This window comes from Fukomys damarensis, unplaced genomic scaffold (assembly GCF_012274545.1).
Source record: "Fukomys damarensis isolate Sample0158 unplaced genomic scaffold, DMR_v1.0_HiC HiC_scaffold_1, whole genome shotgun sequence".
Taxonomy (NCBI): domain Eukaryota; kingdom Metazoa; phylum Chordata; class Mammalia; order Rodentia; family Bathyergidae; genus Fukomys; species Fukomys damarensis.
Window position 1 is genome coordinate 2,533,210 of NW_022900913.1, and position 22,390 is coordinate 2,555,599.

Genomic DNA, 22,390 nt, shown 5'->3' on the forward strand with positions numbered 1-22,390 from the left:
TAAAAAAAAAAAAAAAAAAAATCCTCAAGATAATGTCAAAAAACTTTCCCCCATGTTTTCTTCTAGGACTTTTATGTGGTCAGGTCTTACATTTCATCTTCTAGTCCATTTCCTTTGCTAGAGATGCGCAATTTTCCCAGTATTGTTTACTGATAAGACCACCTTTACTTCATTGTATGTTGTGACCCCTTATCAAAAAGACTGGTTGGCCACATATGCATATGGGCTTATTTCTGGGTTCCCTATTTAATTATTTTGGTTTCCAGGTTCTTTTAATGCTGGTCTTGTGCTGCTTTGATGACTGCAGGTTTGCAGTGTAGTTTAAGACCAGGCAGCGTGAGGCCTTCTTCCTTGCTTTTCTTCAAGGTTTCCTCGGCTAATAAGGATCTTCCACCATCCCACATGTTTTAGCCCTGTTTGTTCTATTTTCGTGTACGACACTGAGATTTGGTTCCAGTGAATCTCGAATTCACTTTAGGTGCCATGGGCATTCTAAAAATATTACTTTTTCCAATCTATGAGCACAGTACATTTTTTTTTCATTTATTTGGGTAACTGCCTATGTCTTTAACCAATGCGTGACAGTCCTCAGTGTACAAATCTTTCTCCTTTGTTAAATATATCCTGCAATATTTTATAGTTCTATATGCCATTGTAAATGAGATTGCTAATTTTTGGATAGTTCATGAAGTGTACATGAAGATGAGCCACTCTTTACGTGTTACTTTTGTGTTCTGTAACTTGGTTGAATCTGCTTATTAGTTTTAACCAATGTTTTTGGTCATCTTGAGAGTTTTCTGTGTGTGAGAACATGTCACCTGCCAACCCAGGCAATTTAGTTTCCCTTTAACATGTGGGCACCTCCTTCTGCTTTTCATCATCCTGTTTTCTGGTCTAGGGTTCCAGCACTATGGTAAGTAGAAGTGGAGAAAGGAGAAAGTGACAACCCTTGTTCACTTCTGGTTTTAGATAAAAATCTTACACCTTTCACCACTGAGTATGTTAACTGTGCATCTTCCTATGCAGCATTTGCTAGCTTGGGTGGGCTACATTCTCCTGATGTCTGATTTCTTTAGAACTTTTATCATAAAATGATGAATATTTTCAAATCCTTTTACTGATCTTCTAAGAGGAGCATATAATTTTCCCCCTCATTCTTGAAATGCTTTGCACACATTTACTGGCCTCCCTATGTTGAACCATCCATGTGTTTTAGGAATAAATTCCACTCTGTAATGGTTTAATCATCTCTTTGATGCGCAGTTAGATTTGCTTTGCTAGGATTTGTTGTGAATTTTTTCATGTATGTTCGTAAGGGTATGGCCTTATAATTTTCTGTTCATGTGGTATTGTCTGACCTTGGCACGATGGTAGTGTAGGCTATATAAATGAGTGTATAAGTATTTTCTTCCTTTTGACTTTTTAGGAAGAGTTTCAGATGAGTGGATTTATTTCTTGCTTTGAGGTGTGGCAGAGATCACCCTTATGACTATCTTGTTCCAGGGTTGGCTTTGTTGGGAGGCTTTTTACAAACTTTCTCTTTTTGTGCTGGGGTGGGACGTAGGTAGGCCCTTGCATATGCCAGGCAAGTGTTCTCCTGCTGACCCACATCCCCAGCCTGGGGATGTTTAATTACGACTTCAGTGTCCTTTCTTATTCTGATCATACTTTCATCTCATCATTATTCAGCCTTTGTAAGTTGTACTTTTCAGGACTTTATCCATTTCTTCTAGGATGTTTAAATTATTCACTTTTAATTGTGTCTAGTAGCCTCTTATAGTCCCTTCTATTTCATTTGTGCCCTTTCTTATTTCACAGTATTGTTATTTATTTGAGCCCTGCCTCTTTTTAATCTTGGTTTGTCAATTTTGTTGTTCTTTTTAGAAAATCAACCCTTAGCACTTCCTTTTTTTTTTCTTTACCCTTAGCACTTCTAATATGTTCTATTGTCTTTCTTGTCTTGTCTCATTTATTTTGGTCTAGTCTTTCTTGCTTTGTTTCTCCTCCTAACTTTGGGAATAGTTTCTTTGTGATCTTTCTACTTGCGAGAGCTCTCAAGTAGATTATTTACATGAAAGACATATTTTTTTTCTTAATGCAGGCTTACTCTGTATCATCTTTCCTATTAGGCCTGCCTTTGCTGTACTGAATAAGGATTGCTAGGTAGTGTTTTTATTTTTGTTGGCCCTCAACACACTTTGATTTTCCTTATGCTGTATTTCTGGGGACTGTTGGTTGTGCAGAACTATGTCCTTTAATTTCCACATGTTTGTGAACTTTGTATTCTCCTCTTGTTATTGATCTCTATTTCCAAGCATTGTGCTTGGGAAAGAAACTGAATGTGATTCCAGTCTTCTTAGCTTGTTTAAGATTTGTTCTGTGGCCCAACCTATGATCTGTCCTTGAGAATCTTCCATGTGTGCAAAGACCTGCATGGTGCCGCTGCCGGACGCAGAGCCTGGTGTGTCTGCCAGGTGCTTTTAGTTTGCACCGTTGGCCAAAGCTCCTGTTTTGGTATTGATGTTGATGTTCTGCCTGGGTGATCGATCCTTTGGTGAAAGTGGGGTATTGAAGTCCTCTACTATTCCAGTGTTGCTCTCTCTCTTCGGTTCTGTTTTATATATTTAGAGGCACTGAGGTTGAGTGCATATATATATATATATATACACATATATATTTCAAATTCGTATATCCTGTTCATGAATTTACCCCTTTTTCATTATCCAATATCCTTCTTTGTCTCTCATGACAATTTTGACTAAAAGTCTATTGTAGTCACCTTTTAAGTGGATTGTATTTTTCTGTTCTTTCACACCTGACCTCTGTGAGTCCTTAGAGCCAAAGAAAGCCTGCCTGCTACTCTCTCACAGAGGCGGGAGAAGTGTGTTGGATGAGAATCACCAAGATATAACTAAAGTAGTGTGCACACAGCACACACAGATGTGTATGCAGATGATATGTCACAAGACTTAATCGGGCCTATAGTAGCATGAATAGTAAGCCATGAAATAAGAACTTTTGAATTTATAGCTATAGTTTGGAAGGGCCTGTGTTTTCTTTTTTTTTTTTAATTTTTGGATCGGTGAACTAATTAAAATATGAATTGAATTTTGTCTATTTCTGTTCTGATCTCCATGTGAACATATTCTTTTCTCAGAAACATATTCGATACATAATGAATATGTGCCCTATAGTAACTCAAATGTGAATATAATTTGGATATTGCAATATGTTACAGCTCTATGAGCCCTGCTTTACTGCTGACAGTATTTTGAGATTTCTCTGCTATTTAAAATAACAAATGTCATCAAATTTCCCCTTTTGTTGTTCTGAAATACTTTCTTATTATCTTATTATTTATTTTATTTTGTTGAGTGTTTTCAAAGTTAATGTATTAGTTATATCTCTTGGGGAAATAAGACATAAATAAGGTAAAATCTTTTGCTAAATGCTAAAACTTGCTATTTGTATCTGACATTCAAATTGCCTCAGAACTTCTTAATATTCAAAATTTTATGTCATTTAGCACTAAATGTCCTAGATCAAATGAACAAGATGATTATTAAGCCCTGGCACGTGCCTGTGTGTGAGAAGGTTCGGTCTCCCTGAGCTCTTGGTGCCCTTGTCATGCTTCCCAGGAGACCTTAAATTCTTCTAGGAGACAGCAACTTCTCTGTCCTCTGTAACCTGCTACATGTATTAGGTAGGTCTTGCTTAGAGCTTTTGTTCAGGGAGAAAAGCTGTAGGGCTTGGCATGTAAACAGATTCCCTACAAAATCTTAACACATCTCCTGCTCTGTCTTCTTTATGAACAGGATCTGAGGTCTAAGAAACCAAGAACTCTGTGAATGGACTTCTGTGATATTAGTGAGCCTGAGGCAAACTGAGAAATTCTGCCTCCTTTCTGCCCAAAGCAGCCACTGTTGGGGAATTGATCATGTTAAAGTATTTTGCGACACCACCATTTTAGGCTGGACTTCTGGGTTCTTCTACCCCTAAAACCATTGTCTTACATTTCCTTTTCCTTAAGACCACATCAGCACATAACATAGCCCATGGCAGGTTAAGAGTGGCCCACCTACACCTGATGGGAGGGCTTTCCTAATTAGCTCATAAATAGCTCTGCACTTCCTTTCTCTCTCTCTCTCTCTCTCTTTGCTCCCACTCCCTGAATAAAGTCTGCAGTCGGACCTCTCTGTGTGTGTGGCCCAGTTATTGAGCTTCTCTGTTCCCTTTCAGCCACACCCAGGGTTCACACCACAGAAGAGGGATTGAGTGGCAGGACGTCCACTAAGGCTGCAATGCAGAAGACATGGGTTACGATGAATGGTATGGACTGGGGACTGCTGGTGAAGCAATGCACAATGGTTGTGGCTGTTTTTCCTGTGGATTTTAGGCAGAATCTACTGGAAAAGAAAACTGAAATGTGGTTACGACTTTGAAGTGGTGTGTTGACCATTCCGAGCACTGACTGAAAATGTAGGACTGAATCTGGGGCCTCAGAGAGGATTTCAACAAGGAGACTCACTCGGAGCCCACAGCCAACATCAACACGGATCGGTGTCTTTGGGGAGATGTGTTGTTGACATCTGTTTCATAAATTTCAAGTACAAGAGATAAACATAGGCGATATAGTCTGTGAAAATGATAGATCAGTTTGGGAAACATGAATTTCACCTACATGAAGACAGAAGAGCTCAGGGCAAATGTTACATGTTGTCAACAAAGCACAATAGAAAAGCAACCTTCACTGACCTCTAGAAAGCACGCAGAGGCCTTTTAAAAACAGACAGAACATGACAAAGCAAGGTAGAAGTGGATGACATAAAAAAATCAGACTGTGAGAAAACTAAGCACTCAGCAGCTGTATGGCAATGCAATGAGTGACAGAATTCACACCATAGAAAGTTGGACATACAGAAAAGGTAATTCTAACAAATTTCCCAGAATACAGAGAAAATTGAAGATTAATTTAGCAAGAGAATAGAGGATAAGCACACAATACGAATGGAATTTTGGTATTTTTAAAGAATGCACTAAAAAAATGACAAAGCAAAGAGAAAATCCATATTTTAATCTACAATATTATAGAAAACAAATGTCATGTGCTGAAAACAGATATAAAAGTCCAGATTGTATGTATATCAAATAACTGGGGAAAACTAAAACTAACACAAATAAACTTCTTTCAGTTGTCTTTCCATTTGAAAGATTAAAAAGTGCTACAAATATCCATATCAGAAACAACAGTGAGAAGGTTTTAATGTTGGAAGTGGCTATGTCCATCCACGGATGAATGAAGAAAATGTGTTTTTACACAGTGAAGTCCTACTCAGCTATGAGGAAAGATAAACGGGCCATTTGTGTGGAAATGGATACTCTTTGAGATCACAGAGTTAGGTGAAATGAGACATGGAAGCTTAAATGTTTCTCTTATTAGAGAATAAACCAAAAAGCAAAATAAAATATAGGCGAGCTCGGCAAGTAAGAAGGGGACTAAGAGAGGAAGGATAGGAGAACAATATACAAGAACTGAGGTGGACACGAGTCAGTCACTCACAGTGAGAGCTCACAACATACTGCCAACACCCACTAATAAAGGAGAATGAAACCAAGAAAAATAAATAGATGTCCTGACCAGAAAGTTCTAGACTTTTCTGTATTACAAAATGCAAAGCATGCACCCTGGAGCAATATGTGCAAAGTGTGAAAGCAAAGACATCAGTTGTGTCTCAGAGTTTTATGGGTTCAAGCAAGTGTAATGATAACCGAAATGTATTTTAAGACACAGAAAATGTCAGAAAATATTTCCCTTTCAAAATCCTTCATAAAAAACAACTCTCATTCTTCCGGCTACTTCACGAAACTTCAATGAGAAGTGTTCACCTCTGACACCTAGCACCAAAGGCAAGACTGCCCTCCTCACTGCCAGGGTGAAATCCCGGCTCCCAGCTCATGACCCTGCAGATTCGAAGATTTCCCCCCTGCTTCGCCGCTCCCTGTCGGCTCAGGATCTCTGGATGAGTCCACTCTCCCACCCTGGCTCTGGGCTGCACGATAGAGAACCGGCGTAGAGCGTGAAGGGCGCACGCCTCGGCTGGGGTGAGCATGCGGCCCTGCAGGTGGATTAGGGGGAAATGCAAACTGAAGCCACGGCGAGGTCGCTTTTTGTCCACCAGCATGGCTACATTAAAAGTAAAAGCACTGAATATATCGCGTGGTGGTGGTAGGAATGGATGGATGGAGTTAGGACAACAAGACCCTGGCAGTAAGAATACGCAGGGGGCTAGGTCGGCAGAACTTCGGCGTTGCCTGGGAACGTGTGCAGCTCTGTGATGTCACGTTTTACTCTTCGCCCCACTCAGAGATGCTGTCCTGCGCAAGGGTTCCCAGTAGCTTTATTAATAACAGCCTTACCTGGAAACAAGCTCAGTGTCCATCAACAGCAAAACAAACAAACAAATCGGGGCCTAGCCACACAGGACAGCACTGCTGTGCAATGGGGAAGGCAGAATCTCGAAGGACACGGCCATGTTTCACAGTAATTACGCCGAGAAAAAGAGGAGGGGTAATAGCAGGATGTACGCGGTGTGAATCGGTTTATAAAATTCTGGATCATGTCAGCTGAGCTTTGCTGACACTTGAAAGCAGTGAGGGTTTTCTTTATGGGGGAGAAGGAAGGGACAGAAGGAAGGGTGACAGAAATGCATGTGACTCTATTTGGTAATGGCTTTGGAGATGTGCACAGATCTCGAAATTTATCAAATTGTGCACTTTACATGGGTGTAGTTTATTGCAGGTTAAATACACCTTGATAAAACTATTGAAGTACATAGCCTGTGTTTGCAAATGTAGAATAGTTAGAATTTTAAAACAAAAGAACAAAGTTTTAAATCTGTAGAAAAAATTAAATTCTGTCAAGGCCTAGGCCTCAGATCATTGTACCCAAGTCATAGAAAAGTGACTTATTCTGGCCTTTTTCAGCAAAGAAATGTTAAGTTCCCAATCTATTTTAATGCCTTCAAAACATCAGAGGAAAAAATGCTACCCAATACCAGTTTTGAGGGCTAGAAAAAAAAATCTAGTTAAGCCAATAAAGAAAATCAGTCAACCACAGTTATGAACTGTGGTGCAAGAGTACCAGCTATGGCCCTCTTCAGTCTAACCCAGCAGTGTGCCTTTTCAAAGTACTGTCACAAGCAAACACTCAGCGGAAACCAATCCAAACTTTGCTGTGGGGAACACTACTGATTCACGGTGCTTAAGCAGGTGCAGTGAGGGGTGCTACTGATACCACAAAGCCAGAGCTTTAATTCCACCTCAAAGTCCACTTCTACTTCTGATGCAAAGGACACTGAAAGACTCAGTGAGCTACCATAAAAGCAGTGGTTACAAGGTGCTGGGGCAAAGGAAAATTTTTCTTAAACTAAGTGCCATTAGCTTAACAAGGAGAAATGCTTGAGGTGTTTCCATGCCTAGCCTTCTTTGAAACCATCCTGAAAGCTGCAGCCTATGCTCAGAGGAAAGGGAAGATTAAATCACAAATGCTACCCATGAAGAAAGAAAAAGTATTGTTGATGAATCGCTTGAATCTGTATTTGTAAAACCAAAAGGGATCAACTGGCAAAAATAAGATCCCTGATTGCAAAATAAATAAATTAAATACTATTCCAAAGAATCCACTCACAATAGCAGCAAGAGCCTGCACTGTTTCAAGATCCTCCATGGAAGTGAAGGACATGCGCCGTCCATACAGAGAACCGCAGGATGACCCTGGGTTGGAGCACCTGCCTGGCATGTGAAAGACCCCAGGGATGGCCTGGGCTCAACTCCAAAGCTGCAAAAATAAATAAACGGATAAACGAACAGTTGGGCTATTCTAGCGAGCCACATCACAAGGACAGAGGACAATTTCCAATAGGAAGGCAGAATGAAACAATACCTTTAAAATGTCAATTATTCCAAATTAATCTCAAATATAGTAGTACCCCCCAGGATTTTTGAATAGGATTTCTTGGGAACAGGGAAAATAGTCATAAACAGCCTACATAAAAGTTAAATATTCTGGAAAAGTAGACAACACTGTAAAATTGTCAGAGATTTGACTTTTTCATGATTTCCTATCAATCAAGAGAACAACTAGGCTCCTAAGAAACTGGGGAGAGTCACACAATATATCCACAGGACAGCTTCTCCTCCTATTTTCAGCTGATGTGAAACAAAACCACTCTGAGTGTTCTCTTTTAGTGGCCATTCTAACACAAATCTCAAACTCCGTCAAAGCAAAGCGCAGCCCACATTCTTATCAAAAGAAGGTTGCAAATCACAAGTAATATATTATCAGTACATCAGAAGTAGGCAACATATTTACAATGGAAGGTTAACTCCAGGAAAAGTTTGACTATCCTGAGTTTTCATGGGTGTGGTTTCCACGATCTTAGTAAGAGTAACAGAAGGTACATGGTAAGTTTCAGCACTCTTTTCTATCCTACTCCAAGGAAAGTAGGTACAGAAAGAATCTGAAAAAGTGAAAACATTAGAATCAGCATGAGACACTGCAGTAAACAGGGAAACGAGTAAAAACCTAATTAACATTACGAGTGAGAAAATGCTGCCTACTCATAACAAACATTGCTCCTGGGGGTGTGAGCCACTACAGTGTGGAAAGAAAAGAAAGACTGCACAGGGAATGACCCTCAAAATGGCCATCATCTTCATGGAATTGGGGATGTGGGAGCTCGGAAGAGGCTACCAAAGGGTTCTGGGAGAGGAGATGGCTCCACGAGCCTTCCAGGGAAACCGTGCAGCCCACCAGGGTGATGGACCTGCTCATTCGAAGCATCTGCAGACCTTCTGTGCGTGTGGCTGTGAAAGACCCTGTCATCCACAAGCACAGGGAAGCAGCCAGGCCACGTGGAGCGTGGAGATCCTGGTGTGGCCAGGGCTCAGGAGACGCAGGTGAGGCTCCTGGAGCAGGGCTGTGCGGGAAACCGCATTCTGCTTACAAAGGCCGTGAGGGACTTTCGCTCACATTAGCGTGGACCTAACTAGAAAGGACTCAGCTCAAGATTTGGCATCTTTTTGTTACAACTTTGTCCTCAGGGTAGATGTTGCCCGTGTGTGTGTGTGTGTGTGTGTGTGTGTACACGTGTCGGTGTGAGTGTACATCTGTATCTGTGTGCACCAGTGTGCACTTATGGGTGTTGCTACATATGTACATACGAGCATTCCTGTGCATGCTGATGTGAATCTGCAGGTGTGCACACCTGCGCGTATATCTGTGCCTGTGCCTCATGTTTCTGTGTGTGTGAGCGTGTGTGTGTGCCTGTGTACACGTGTGAATACAGTGGAGAAGCTACCTGGCAGGGCAAGGACCTTCTGGGGTGTCATCTTCTCGGGAAGCCTCTTCAGCCCCCCTGCACCCCATGCTCCCCCCAAGTCCTGGTCTTCCCAGCACTGGCCCCCAGTCTGCTGGGCTGTCCTCCTCCTGCGACAGTGTCAGTGCCGACATGGAGAGCCCTGGACTGCTTTGCTCAGAGCTCTATCCCCGGCCACTCGAGGGGCGTAGCACTAGGCAAAAGCTCCTTCTTTGACGACCTTTCTCTCTGTGTCTGCTGGGGCACCGCCTTTCCAAGTGGGGCTGTCCTTGCGCCTGGTGTCCCCAGGCAGTGCTTGGAAGGGACGCACCCTTCCTGGCCTCTCCAGGAACTGTGAGGGACAGAAAGGAGGAAGAAGGGCTCCTTGCAAAATGCTGAGAAGTGCATGGCTCTCTGCACGCAAAATGCAAAGGACACCGCGGTCAGAAGGCTAGTGACACACTCATCTTTAGGTGGCCGGACTGAAGCACCTCTGAGAGACTGCAGCCAACTTTAGGGCGTGCAGCAAGCTATTATCTTAAGTCACCCCCGTCTAAAGGTAGCAGTTACCTAAGCTCGGAGCCGACAGCCTCCTCCGCCGAGCCACGCGTGAGTGTACAGGGCTGTTCTCCCCTCGTCGGAGCTGCCTCGCGTTATATGGCAGCTCGGAGGCTGGCTTAATTAAAGTTATCTGAATGGAGTACAGTATACCAGATGTTCACAATAAATATAATGTAGTTTATGTAATGGTATGCCATCATGGAATCTGTGGGAATGGTTGTGATTATCCATTATTGCCCATAATAAATCTAAATTTATTTTGCTGTTTTTAGGCATTAAGCATTTCTCAGCCACTATAAATTAGCTAAGTATTTGAACTTTGCCTTTTGCTGAAGTTTTTCCAATAGAGATAATTAAAGAGCTCTTTTGGCAAAATTAGTTCACGTTATTTCCATTAGCATTAAACATACACATGGGATATGCCGGTGCGTGGCTTTGATGCGTATGACTGACATTTTAAAGTGCAAATGTCCTTTTTCTATGTTTTTTCCTATAATGCACAAAAGTTAAAATTGTAATTTAATTTCATGAACTCTTCATCTCCGTAGGAGAGTGGCGTGTCAGCACGTTCGGATACAAGTCCACCTGCTATGTTCTGAATTAGCAGACCTGCCTGAAAAGCACTTAGTGTCTGGCATCCCCATGTCTCCCACATCTGTATCAAACCCTCTGTGCAGGCTCCAGCAGGAGCACAAAGATGCACACGGAGACTTCCTTGTGAGAAGGCCTGGGGCACTGCCGTCTTGTGGCAAGGGAAGGGGAGAGGGCCTTCAATGTTTTTAAAGATGTGTTTGCATAGAAAGCTGCTTATGCTTTTAGAATTATTTTGCCAAGCCAGGCGTGGTGAGGCACGCCTGCAATCCCAGCACTCGGGAGGCTGAGGCAGGAGGATCGCTGTGAGTTCGAGACCATCCTGGGCTACATAGTGAGTTCCAGGTGAGTCTCAACTACATAGTGAGACCCTGTCTCAAAAAAACCAAAACAAAAACAGAAAGAATGATTTTGCCAAGGTGCTAAGGGGCTGACAGCCACCATGGCTGAGGGTCAAGAGTTCCTCAGGGTCCCCGGCCTGCTTTCCCTGTGGTGGAACTGTGTATCCACCAACGCAGAGAACCTCCCTTCCAACTCGCAGGCAAGTCAGAGCTTCATCTGTCTCACCTTGTTGACAGGTAGCTTGGTAATTAAGCGTTTAATTGTCAGGTTTGAGATACCACGTAGATATCTGCTTGTAAACCAGGTGAACGTGTGAGTTCGGTGTTTAGGAATACACATCTGGAAAGTGCCAACTCACAGATGATTTTAAGAGCCAGGAGGAGATACGATGGCAGCACATCTCTGGCAAGATCCAGAGGGATGAGGACCAAGGCTGATCACAGAGCACAAGAAATAGTGTCAGTGAGGGGGACAAAAGAGACAGAAGGAGAGACAGACGAAGGTAGAGAGAGAGCAGGGCAGGGAGGCTACAGGGCCCTCGTCTGAGTCTGGAGTGAGATGCGGAGACCCAGAAGCGTTCATTTCCCCGCAGTGTGAGAACAGAGCCAAGAGTCCTCGCCAGGCACAGCCGAGTTTCGGGTTAGACCTCCTGTCCCTCTTGTCCAGGGAATGAAGTTCACAGAATGGTTCAGTTCCACATCTTCACGGTGTGCCTTACATTGTATTACACTTCACAATGACTGTGTTCTCCTTCTCTTCTTAAATTTAGGCTGTTTAACTGGAAGAATTCTTATTACCTCCCGGTAATCATCGATCCTAAATACACGCTCGTATCAATTCTATATTAAAAGTTATTGCTAGTAGTTTGGGGTCATTTCCTGAACCAACCAGTCTTAAAATCAAAGTTGAAGACTATGCAATGACCTCGTGGATTCCAGCCCCCACCCCAGTGAAGAGCTCACCCGTGAGCACATTTGGCTGCAGGCTGACCCCTCTTTCCAACCCTTGTTTAAGAAAAAGCAACAAAGCTATAAGAGACATGCAAAGAAATGGGATGGTGAATTTATTCTGATGAAACAAAGAAGTTCACATTGAAAGACATTTGTAGTGAAAAGAAAAAAAAATAACAGGGAAATCCATTTGAATCTAATTCTGACACTGGTTTTCGAAAGGTCTCAGCCGCTGAGTTCGAAGGACAGTGGAGCAGCTCACTCCAAAAGGAGCGTGTGTCCTGCTTGTCCAAAACTGCGAGACCAGCCAAATTGCTTTGGAAGTCTAGTTTCATTCAAAATGGATATTTGTGTTCAAGAAATCAACTCTGACAGGCACTTTTTCCCTAGCTTAAAATCGAGGTGAATGCTGAAAGAAAATTTCAATCATGAAGTGACTGGGACTTCATGCAATAGAAATGTTATATAAAAAGTGTGAATTTTTCAGAGCTCATAGATCCCCAAATTAGAACTATCAATGCAGATATGTGTTCAGAGCAGTAGTTACTAATAATTAGTAGTTCTACACAGGACATCACTGCTGTTTTTTAAATGTCAAAGACTGAGGCTTTGAGGCTCCTTAGCAGTGGTCAGCAATGGAATCTGGAGAGCTGATTTGATCTGGGGGTGCAAAGCTAATCCCATCAGTGTTTCCACCCAAGGGGGAGTTCCCAGCTGCGCAGGTTGTCAGAGGAGGAAAGGCCCAGCTGGAGCAAGGGAGGCACTGAAGTGGCCTTTGCAGGTATACATGGTCCCCTGTCCTTCCTCTGAGGCCCAATCTCATTGATCCTGGCTGTCAGGAGGTGAGCAGATTTCCTGTACCACCTCAGGCCCACAGCAACAAGCAACAACGGACTGATGCCTCTGACGCCGTGAGCCAAAATAAATCCTCCCTCCAGTTGTTCTTCTTATGTGTTTGGTTACAGAGAGGAAAAGCTAACATGTTATAGGTTATAGATAGTGTGCTATATGGTGACGTCACTGGAGAATGCCTATGTTTTTGTGTGCAGGTAAATACGCACACACTGGAAATGACAAAAATTAATGAAGTAATTCACCATGGTTACAACACCTGCATTTGCACATTTATAGCAGCTACTTCAGTTTTGGAAAGAAAATCTCATATTTTCAAATGCTAGGGTACTTTGGCTTCAGAATTAAAGGCAAGAATATTTAAATGTTTAAACAATCTATCTACCGTAATTTCTACCAAAATTGAAAAATGAAGGGCTCTTGCTATTAAGATTTTTATGTGCCAGTAAAATGACTGAGTGTGGCTGAGTCTGGTCAGAGTCTGACACCTGAGGACCTGGACCAGGACAACCAGCGTCGTCACAGCACAGGCTCTGCCCACAGCCACGGCGGCTCTGGGACTCCTGTGCTAGCTCTGCACCTGCTCAACCCCCGACACATGTACCGTCTGAGGCAGTGGAGATGGAGCACCAAGCCCCTGGGGTCCTGGAGGCCTCTCTTCCAGGGCTCGGAAGCTGTCCCCTGCCCCTTCAGCTTGGGCTCATACAGTCCTTGGCTCCTGGCCCCACTCTGCCCCCACCTGTCTCCACGGCCATGCCTCCCTCTAACTCTCAAGCTTCCTCCATGAGCACCAGAGGATGCAGTCAGCTGGCCTGGGTGTCCCTGAGTGAGCTGCCCGGCCAGCCACAGTTCTCAAGATAGGGCATGAACATCACTTCAAGGCCACTACTCTGCCTACTACAATTCTGCCTAAATTACCCCGATACCCATAATTTTATTTTAAAACTAAGTTTTTCATGTAGCTCTTTGGAATTTTATCCAAACTTTTATGTAATGTTTACTGTCTGTTAAAAAAAAATCTACCCAATTAAACTACAAGGAAAATAGCTTCCTTCTGAATACAATGAACCTGAGATATCTGCAAGGCACTGGAAGATTGTTAAACCAGAAGAGAACACGGCACCACTGTTCTGTGTCACAGGAAGACTTCAGTCACCTTTCTCCCCCTCTCTCTCTCTCTCTCTCTCTCTCTCTCTCTCGTGTTCACTCAGTGTCCACCCTGCGTCATGCTCTGCTCCCGGGGCCAAGATCCATGGGTGAAAACACATACCAGCTGGTCAGTGATTGGGATGGCCTCCTAAGTCACCTGGACTGGGTCAGGGGGTGCCAGGAGAGCTGGCGAGACTGTAGGTGTTTCCTGGAGGGTGGTTCTGCATGAGGTCAGCATTGCAGGAGCTCAGTAATCGGGCCGCTCCTCAGGTGGGTTCTGAACAGAGCAGAAAGGGTGCGGGAGGGGGAACCAGCCCCTCTCCTGCCTGCCTGCAAGAGCTGTGTCACGGACTGGAGTCCCTGGGTTCCAGGTTGAGACTGGGTAGAAATCACATCCCGGGTCCCCAGGCTCGCCACTGGAAAGGCAGATTCGGGCTCCTCAGCCTCCCATTACACCTCCTTGAGATACAGATAATATACTTTAAATGAGTAAATCATTTTGCTATCTGTGGGAAAGATATCTATGTGTATATGCAATGGTTCCCATTTCTCTTGAGTCCTAAAGTCTAAGTGAATGCATTTTGCCAGGGTCTTTTAGGGGTGCTGAGGACTGGGTAAAGCAGAAGCATGGCACAGGGCAGGTGACAGGAAGTTAGAGGGTGGTGCACAGGTTGGAAGGGAGGGTTGCTCACTGAGGAGCAGCACTTGGCCTGATGCCGGAGAGAGGAAGTGTATTCTGGCCTGGGAAGAGCCTTTTGCGGACCCAAGGGCGGCTGTCCAGCCTCGGAGGATGGGAGCACTGCTGCAGGCGAGCAAGGGGGCAGAGGAGACATGGGCAGTGCTGCCTGCATCATGGAGGCTGCCGGCCTCCCTGTCCATGGTGCCATGGGGCTGAACCTCACAACCCGTCCATGCCCAGGTACTCTGAGTTCCTCCTGGCCCAGCTGCTCTCCCAGCTCACAGCCTGCCGGGCTTTTTGGCCACCTGTCCTGCCTGTGGTCGAAGCTCCTGCTCCACCAGCCCACCCTCTCCCCTGCCGGAGCCTCGGTCTATTCGGGGCACAAGTCAGACAGGGAAGCCGGGTCCTCACAGGGTGTGGCCTTCCTTCTGAGCAATGGGTCCCTGAGTGCAGAGACGCGGCTGTGTTGTGCCTGCAAGGCTCATGTGCAGAGGCAGGTGGCCAAAGGGCTCTGTGAGTGGAAGGGGTGGCAGGGCTTGGTACAGGAGTCATTCAGAGTCTTTTACACTCACAGAGCTGGAGAGGAGGTGGCTGAGAAAGGGCCAGTGCTGATGGCTAAGCGACATCTGTCTGTGGGTGTATCTGAAGGTCAACCCTTGTTTGGGATTTACAAGTGGGTGTAAGATAGGAAGGAAGAGCTATAGGTTTTGACATGGGCAACTAGAAAGTGGAACTGCCATTGAATAACCAGGGAAAGACGAGGCCTCAGCTTTGAACCTGGGGAGGTAACGACCCACAGCTACTTCCCTCTCATGGCTCTGGGGCAGGTACAGCTGACCTCTGTCCAGTCTGGGAACTGTCACTGAATCCCAGCCTGGAGCCTCAGGTCTCCTGTTCCCAGCGGCCTCATTCTGCAGGACAAGGTGCCCTATCTGCCTCTGTAAAGGGACTCCAGAGACACACTTCCTCTTAGACATGCTTCCTTTCCATTCTCCTGAGAGTCGCAGTCACTCTCAGTGTTCCCTCGTGACATCTCAGCTGAGCTTTTACCAATGAAGCTCTGAAAGTACGTTACTGACCATCGGGCTTCTCCTCCGTCTCTCTCCTGAAGATGGCATGTTCCCGGAGAGTGGTGGCCTTTCCTCCTTTTTCCTCTAGTATTTTGCTCAATATTGCTTTGTCTCAAATACCTGGACCCGTGGTCTCATACAGCTTAGCAAATATTTGCCCAAGAGCTGCACAGGTAAAAGCTCGCTTTTCTCATCACAAAATTTAGGTAATTGCGAATCGCATCAGGGAAACCACCGCAGAGGAGTTTCACCTGGGATCCCGGGGCTGGGTCCTGGGGATTGGGAAATACAGGGGAGCTAGCTGCCCGAGCAGATTCCGGGCTCAGTCTGGACGTGCTGACAGGAGTGCCCAGCGAGGCTCTCTTTGATTTCCTGCAGCCCTTTGATTCTCCTCATCTTCATCTGCTCGCTGATATTGAAGCCAGGTGCCTCCAGGAGAGAACCCAAGCCTTCGCCAGATGTTCTTGTCTATTTCGACGGCGATCATATTTTTATCCAATTTGAACATATTTTTCTTGATTAATACAAGAAGCCTTAGGTAGAGACCTTTAAACTCTACTTAACAGCTGCACAATTTGGGAAGGTGACATCACTAGCGGATGACGCTTACTTCAAGTGAAGAGGTTGTGTGCCCTCTGCTTTGTTCACGTCTTCTATCAAGGAAGACAAAGTTCATAGCTTTGCATTTTCAACTCTGCTTCTCTCGTCACTCGGTCGGTGCACTCAGAAATGGACTCCAAGTGCGCTACAACTCCGTGAACGGAGGTCAGAAGCTGCTGTCGGTCGGGGGGAGGGGCCTTTGCGGGCTGAGGGCAGCCATCGGTGTGGAGCCCCTGGTGAAGGGAGGAACAGCCCCACACGTGGCGCACCACCCTGAACCCTGAACCCTTCCCACACATCACAGCATCCTGCCTGTGCAGACAGGAGCTTGCTGCTGGAACTCACCAAGGACGGTCCTGGCACGAAATAAGTGTAGATCTTCAAATATAGGGTTTGCCTCAGTCCTGTAAATCAGTACAGGAGTGCTTTACAATCAAAGAATGAAAATTTGCACTCAACCAAACCCATGCCTTCACTGACCAGCAAAAATCCGTCCCTTGGTTCTCTCTTGGGCACCCAAGCCATGACCAGGAGAAATAACAGAGAAGAAACAATCAAGGTCCGGCCTGGGTGGGACTGTACAGCCGATTCATGTCCTTGCCAGGAAGTTATCTCCCAAATAACACCACGGATTCAACCTGCGTTTTCCTCCCACTCCCCTCGTGGAGAGGTGAAGCTCACGGGATGGCGCAGGACTCTAACACAATCTGCTTCGATTTCACTTACTAAGGAGCTACATTTGCCTATGCATTTAATGAGGTGAGTTAACAAAGTTTATGAATTTAGCAAAAAGCAAATAGAAAAATCATGGACACATTTAACATTATTTATCAAAAAGTTATGTTGTCTTCTATTTATTGATGGCTAAATTCTAATTCTTATATGCCCTTCCAACAAACTAAACACAAATTCTATGAGGACAAGGGGAAAATAACCAAGAAATAGTATTTGTTAAATTTGGTTGGGGGAGAAGAGGAGTGAAAAAAAAATAGTAACACATTTAGGGACATTGCGACTGCACTATTATTGTCATAGGATATATATATATATATATATACACACACACACATATATATAGTTATATACATATATTCCAAAATAAATGACTATAATAATAACTGATTACAAAGGACTGAACAGTAAAAATCTGTTTGCAATCAAAATTATTATAACACCCATGGCTTATATTGGTATTTTAACTTTTAAAATTAATCTGATCTGCTTGGTATCTTCCCAAAAGAATTAAAAGAATCATACCACAGTGATATATGCTCATCCATGTTTATAGAGGCACAGTTTGTAATAGCTAAAATTGGAGATAGCCCAATTGCCCATCAACTGGAGACTGGATAAAGAAGATTTTTTTTTAAATAAATGAGTACTACTCAGCCATAAAGAACAAGAAAGTAAAGATATTTATAGCTAAGTGGATGCACATTGAGGCCATACTCCTAAGTGAAATTAATAAGACACACATGTGTAAATGCTGAATAGTTTCTCTAGTGTGAAAACTAAAAAAGAAAATAAGGATCAAAATGTATAATTTATCTTGTGTAATAGGAAGAAAACATCTAAAAGAGTAGAGGAAGTAGGAAGGGTAGGGAAAAGGTAAAAAGAGAAAAGAAAAATATGTGAAAAGGAAAAACACAGAAACAAAGTCTTAATAAACAGGGAAGGGTGGAGGGGCCGAAGGGAGGGCAGGGGAATGGGGGAAAATAAGAACCAAGATACATCATGAATAGGTACAAGATCCCAATGATGAATGTAATTGTGTTGTATGCCTACATTGTACCAGTAAACTTAATAAAGATTTTTAAAAATAAACATTTTTAAAGGGGCCAGAGAGAGAAAGCAGGAGACCACCAGCCGTAGTCTCCACTGCTGACTGCCGGTGTCCCGGGCTCTGCTGGACTCGTGACCAGGGCTGGTGCTCAGGAGCATGGGCAGGGCAGGCGTGGTTCCTGGGGGGGGTCTCTGCCACCCCTTTCGCAGAGGTGGAAGAGACACCACCCAGGCCGCTGGCAGCATCACAACCCTGACATGCACCAGCAAGAGCTTGGTCCACAGTGACCTGAGGGACCCGGCCAGCGGTTAGAGCTGGAGGACACTGTGTCCCTAAGGCCGAGCACCGCATCCAAAGCCACATAAGGGCTTTCAAAGAGAAGCGAAATCTACCTTCCTATTTTTTGTAATATTTCATTAAAAAGAGGAAGAAATGCCTGGCGATGTGTCCGCAAAGCCAGAGCTAGAGCCAAGAGAGTCACCTTGAGCTTGCACGCTGGGCTGGTGATCCGTCCCACACTGCTCACGGGCCAGGCTTGGCTCTGGAGGGCAGGGTGGCTGCACCGACATCCTTTCGCAGTCCCTGCTGTCCTCTCGAAGCCCTACCCCTTTGAGGCTCTCTGCGCCCTCTCTGGCTCCCCTGTGTCCTCTGGATCTCCTCGTCAGGCTGTTCCACACTCACATGAGGCAGCGGCCTGCATCCGCCTCCAGGCCAGCTCTGAAAACCGCAGTCGGGCTGCAGGATTATATTTGCTTTCTTCATCTCAGATGCCCTTGGAGTGTCCATGACTGTCAGCTGATTTTCTTCCGGAGTGCGCAGCTCTCCTCCATCTTTCTGTTGAGATCTGCGCAGTGCATGCCGAAGTAGAGCCCTGCCCTGGGCACCGGTGAGCAGCTGCATGGGGACAGAGCATCACAGCAGATGAACACTGGCATTGAGAGGGTCCTAAACTTGGCCAAGCACTGGTGTTCTCAGGAGGAGGCACATGTGAAGACCCAGAAAGCCATGGAGTACCAAAAGCCTTTGGCAGTCCCCAGAGCTGAGAGGAAGCATGGGTGGTGTCTATGTCAGTCAGCTTTCCATGACTGCAACAAATACCTGAGAGAATCAGATAACAAACAGGGAGGGTTTACCTGGCTCACAGTTTTGGTGGTGTCAGTCCATAGTCAGCTGGCACAGCTGCATTTGGGCTTTGATGAGGTAGAACATCATGGCAGGGAGTATTTGACAGAAAGGCCAGCACACAAGTGCCCCCAGGAAGCAGAGACATGAGGGTCCTAATTTCTCCTCCCCGAACAGGTCCGCGGGGACCTAACTTCCTCCCACCTATCTGTACCACCTGAAGGTCGCACTTCCTCCAACAGTGCCACCCTGAGGTCCAAGCTTTTGGCACACGGGTCCCTGGAGGACTTTCCATATCCAAACCACAGCAGAGTGTATCCCTCAGATCCTCCTGAAGGCAGCAACCCTGCTGACACCTTGACTTCGTACTTCCAGGCTCCAGGTCTCCGGAATTGTGAGAATAGCTTTCCCTTGCTTTGAGCCACTCCATCTGTGGCACCTGCTCAGGCAGCTACAGGACAGGACATCGAGTCTGCAAAAAGAAGCTGCTGTGCTGAGCTCCCCAGAGAGGTCCCTGCCTCTCGCAGGAGTGCATTGGTGCACCGTCCCCTGGGATCGCAAGGGGAGGGGCTTCTCCTAGGCGTGGGGATCCCGGCGGAATGGAGGATTCGGTCTCCAGAAAGAAGGACAGGAGCAAGTGGTTCTGATGAGAGGAGATGAGAGGCTTCGGACAAACACTAACAAGGAAATGCTCCCTGTGCAACTGGGATGAGGGGAAATGCACAAAAGAAAATCAAAGGTTTCTGCTTAAGTTGAAAAACAATTCTACAATCTTATATGTCTAGTATGACTCCAGTAAATTTTTATTGTTTATAATCTAATGAACTGAAAAACAGCAGAAAATAAAGATTCCTCTTGGACTAAATTCACAGCTATTTTATTTCCATGTTATTTTCCAAAAAAAATTCTATAGTATGAGATTACTTTCTATAGATTATGCATAATTAATTATATTATCACTCTGTTATAATGAAAGCACAGTTCGTCTGAAACCTGTGACTAAGACATGAAGACTAAAGAACACATCAAGGGTCCTTAGAGAATAAAGCAGATTTTGTTCATTACACTCATGCTGTTAAAATATCATCAAATATTGAGCACCACATCTCAGTGTTTCACAGGGCAATTTTTTGCAAATTAACGTAAATTGGAATATTGATGACACTGCTTGGCCTGAGCTTCTCCTCAGAAGCCTCTTTTCTAACACTGATTTCCCCCCTGATTAATGTGTAAGGCGCAGAATTCCAAGTGCCTCTCCTTCCTCCAAATCAACCTCTGCCAGAGAGGGAAAATAAAGGCTCCCAACCTTATCTGCATTCTGTTTCTGACTTCGACAGAGATGTCGGGAGGATAAAGGGATCTCATGTGCGAAATTCTGGGAGCTTCTCAGAAGTAATCTAATTTGCCTGCTTAGAAGGTTTACTGCCAGGATAAAGGAAACTCAGCTTCCTATGAAGTGTTGTGAGATCCCGGAAGAAAGGCAGCATTCCAGTCCCTGCTCTTGCTGAGGTGTTAGCAGGCAGGAGAAGCAAAACCCAAGTGTGTCCACCCTGCATTTACACCCGAGGAGGAGCCTTTCCCCTGTAAGGCGTGCAGTTTGATGTTAATCGTTTGGATAATGGTGTCATGAAACTTTAGATGGGACTAGAGGTGGCTCAGCAAGCTTTTGTTATGGACTTTACAGTGCTGTTACTCAAAACTGTTTGTGACAGCCATCCCAAAGTAGAAACAGACAAGAGCACTTATTTTTGCAACCTTGGTGTCCAAAGTGCCTCTAGTGTGCCCTGCTGGGGTCTCCCTGCATGGCGCGGGCACCTGTGTTGCACTGACTGGCTCTCCTCTGGGGCACTTGCTCTGTCCAGGGTAGAAGCAGCACTTTCTCTGGTATCTGGGTCAAGGGCTTCCACCAGATCTTATGCCCTTCATCTGGATCAATCCTGACCTGATGGTGTAGTTGTGTCCATCCGTCCTGGTGCCATCTTCCTTCACCCATCTCAGGAAGGTCCCTCCACTCCCCTTCTTCCATGCTTGATGCAAAGCCCAGCTCAGCCTCTGGCTGTGATGGGAAATAGTCAGCTTCCTGCTGGAGTGATGGTGGCACCCCAGGTATTCTGTTCCACAGTGGCTGTGCTGGGTTCAGCCCCAGACCAGCCCACTTCTGAGTTTCACACGAGGGACCCTGGGTTGCTGGCCTGCCCACCCCAGGCGTGGGTCTTGGGGTCCTGAAACAGCAGCCAACTCAGTGCTTCTGTAAGGCAGGTGAGAGTGCGTAGATGCAGGAGCAGGTTCTTCTTCCCTTTGGGGCAGAACCACGGCCTGTCACTGTGCCATCCTCCTCAGCCCTAGCACCATGGAACCCAAGGGGGTAAACATGGCAGAGGACTTTCCAAAGGGATTCTCAGGAGTCTCCCACAAGCCCTCCTCATGCAGAGCGACTCTCTCCCATGGCTGACATGGACTAACTGGAAAACAAAACACAAACAAACCATTTATAGCACAGGTAGTGCGGTGTGCACCCCGCTTACCTGCAGTCTTGAAAACAACTTGCATTCCGGAAGAACATGGAGTATTGCTGTCCATAAAATGCTTCTAAAATGGCATAGATTGAAAATAACTTTTTCCTTAACAGACGCTAGTGGGAGCACTCGGGAGACTGAGGCAGGAAGATTGTTGTGTGTTCGAGACCAGCCTGGGCCACACAGTGAGTTCCAGATCAGTCTCAACTACATAGTGAGATTCTGTCTAAAAAAAAAAAACAGAGAGAGAGATGCTGATGTGATCACTCATATGTGTGTGTGCACAGGTCCAGCCTTTAAATCCTTGGCAACTGGTTAAACTGTTAAATCTGAATGTCAAACCATTATACAGAAAAAGATTTCCTGGGATACAGCACATCAGGACTAGACCGACAGAGGGAAACAGGAAAAAATAAAAATTAAAAACTTACGTGGTGTCCTCTCCCTTCTGTGTCAAAATCTTTTTCTTTGCCAGTCCATTTTAATTGCTTTATTTTTCATTTTGGGCATTAACAGTTAAATATATCTAACTAACTGATATATTCTTCTGTCCTTTCCCCCTGTATCTTTTTTAAGTGTTAGGCCTTTTTGTTGTTGTTGTTGTTGTTGTTTGCAGTCAGCTCTTATCTTAGTCAGGTTCTTGTAGCTGGGGAACAACACTCAGCACCACACTGAAAGAGGGAGGTATTTATTTTACCTCAGAGTTCAGTCCCTGACTGGCTGGCTCCATAGAAGGAACAGCAAGGCAGAGGGCCTGGGGGAAGAGAAGCTGCTCTACTCATGCCAGACGGGAAGCACAGTGGGTCAAGGGAGTAGTTA